Here is a 2,745-nt window from a genome sequence, read left to right on the forward strand (position 1 = left end):
CTGGTGACAGGTCCCTTCCCTGCCCAGGGTGTCACTCTGCACTCTGCGGTGTCCCAGCCGTAAGAACACGAAGGGATCAGAGGGTTGGACATCGAAGTCTGGTGAAGTTCAGATGAAAGCCCTCTGCTCCCCGAATTTTCCCCGGCACCTGGATTTAGGGAGAGTCAGATCCATCCATCAGCTTTTCCTTCAGCTGCTGTGAACACCTTGAGGGTTTAAATGTCATTTGAGGAGGAAAGGATAGACTAATTTCTATGTATTCAAATATAATTTGTATAAGACCTCCTAAAAGTGGCTTTTCTGATACTCCATATCTTAAACCAAGAGGTTGCTGTAGAACTGAGTTTTTAGCTTTTTTTTTTTTCTGTTTTGGTATTTGACTCTTTCTAATGAAGCTGTTGGGATTAATAGGAATAATTTACATCCCTCTCAAATATAAATATATAAATAAATATACTGACAAATATAAATATAAATATATTTAATATATCTGTCTGTTACAAAGCACCAGCAAGAGCCACTGTGTTGTAGCTGGTGTCACTGGGCCATCTGCAAGGCACAGGCCTGCAACCCCCAAGTGACCTTTGTGTTCAGCAGCCCAACACCAGACTGTGTTTATGAAAGTGTCCCCCTAACTGGTGTCACTGAAATTATTTGATTGCCTTCCCTATACGAACTCCAGCAATTTTTATATGCAATAACAAAGTATTTATTGGTGCAAGCCAATGCTTAGTTTGAAAGATAAAATAGGAAAACACTACTATAAAATACTCATTTTTCCACTTCTGCCTGGCATAACTCACCCAGGAGTGAACAGCCCTGCTCGAATCAGTGGGAATTGTGGGGATCTTGGATACCTGTGTGCAGCAGGTGTAAAACCCTGCTGGTGCACACCAGGGATTTGCACTTTGTCTCCAGCCCAGGCAGGTGTAAACACAGGGCCAGGAGGGGCCACAGCAGTGGGACAATTATCCCTGCCCTGGGATGGGGAGCAATGACACACTACCTGCCTTGGGAAGTGCAGCCTGGACCTGGATCAGGTAGTTCAGCACAGGGTGGCAAAGTAGGATTTTCTCTTCATGTTTCATGTGCCCAGATTTAAGATTTTGAACCCTTCAGCTTCCGCATGTTGGTTCCCAAATCAGAAAACTGCAGATACCTCTGGCTGGTGTTCTGTTTCCTCTCCTCACTGGGCGCTCAGAAAGGTGCTGCACCTCTGATAGATTGTTTATTGTGAAGGATTGAATGCTGTTTAACCCAGTGACGTTGCAGTAAGGTTTCTCCCAAACCGTGGGACACGATGTGGGTGCTGGGACACTCGCAGGCATGAGGGGGTGGCAAGCAAGAGTCCTGTGCTGTTTTAACCTCTCCATGTGCTGCTCCTGTGCAAGTTGCAGAGGCAGGAGCCGTGCTTCAGGCAGGGCAGCAGTTCAGCGTGCTCTGGGATCAGAGGAGCAGCTATTGTTCTCCAGAGCCGTGGCTCCAATCCAAACATGCACGCCGGGGATGGGATTTGTATCGGTGCCGCTCGCAGCCTCCACGTGCAAGATGAGAAAGTCACTGTTTTAAATGGTTACTCCTTGGGGAAAGGGGAATTGAGAAGATGGACTTGTGAGTGGAGCAGGAGTGAGATGGCACCCTATCCTCGGTGATAAATGGGAGCATTAACAAGGCTTGGTCGAGAGGAACCCTACAGATTTATGGCTTCCTGTCTCCACCAGCAGATGCCATTATGGCTGACAGAACAGAATGCCTTTCAAGAGGGAACTGGGCTGGGATTATGAAGAAGGGGGAAAAAAAGCAAGCAGAGTCTGGTGTCCATTTTTATCCACTGGTCAGAATTGGCTGATTGGTTTGAATAGAGCTGGAACTACCCAGCATGCGTGTGCTCCCTGCTCCTGTTATTTATAACAAAGTTGGTGAAGGTCATTTAGCATCTCTTTTAGCACAGGAAGAACCCATAATATTTACTGAAAGCATTTTTGCACTCTTGAAAATTAGAGATAATAAAATGAACAGATAGCACTGGAGGCTTCCTTGGCTTATCCAATGGAATAATCTCGATGGGTGCTTAATGTTTACTTTGGAAATGCAGCAAATGATTCTGAAGCTATATTGAATTTTATCTATTTTTATTACATTGCAGAATAATATTTCTCTTTCCTGACAAAATGTTATGACCAGTAATAGCAATGGCAGTTATGCATGTTCAAAAAAGAGTAATCAAATCTCATGCTTCAGGGCATGAGCTGAATTCCCCACTGGGATCCAGAAGGATTTTTTTTCCCCCCAAATATAGCAATATACAATCAAGTAGGTATGTTCTTAGAGGATTTTCAATTTCTTGGTTAGGTGCAGATTACATGGAGCAACAGTGTGACCTGGGATTGTGAAAATCCTCTCTTGCTGTACTTTGGGCTGGTTTGGGTCTGATTTTTCAGCCTAATGTGTGTGAGTTGTTGTGCCTCGCAGGAAAGTTTACAGCCACTTCTGTGTGCAATAAAGGGCCAAATGCTCTTTGTGTACCTGACTCTGATAACAGTTCCCATCCGTGCAGTCACAACAAGCTCAGCCCTGTGACTTGCAGTGTTTTATCTTACTTATTTTTGTTGTCCATCTTTCTTTCAGTGACTGTTCTGCTGATAATTAAACGTGGGGATTGTTTTCTTTCCTTCCTTTTTTTCCCCTCTAGAAGTTATAATATATGTAGGTACACAACTCCTCTTGAATGAAATTCACAGTTTT

This window comes from Geospiza fortis, unplaced genomic scaffold (assembly GCF_000277835.1).
Source record: "Geospiza fortis unplaced genomic scaffold, GeoFor_1.0 scaffold361, whole genome shotgun sequence".
In the NCBI taxonomy this organism is placed as follows: Eukaryota; Metazoa; Chordata; class Aves; order Passeriformes; family Thraupidae; genus Geospiza; species Geospiza fortis.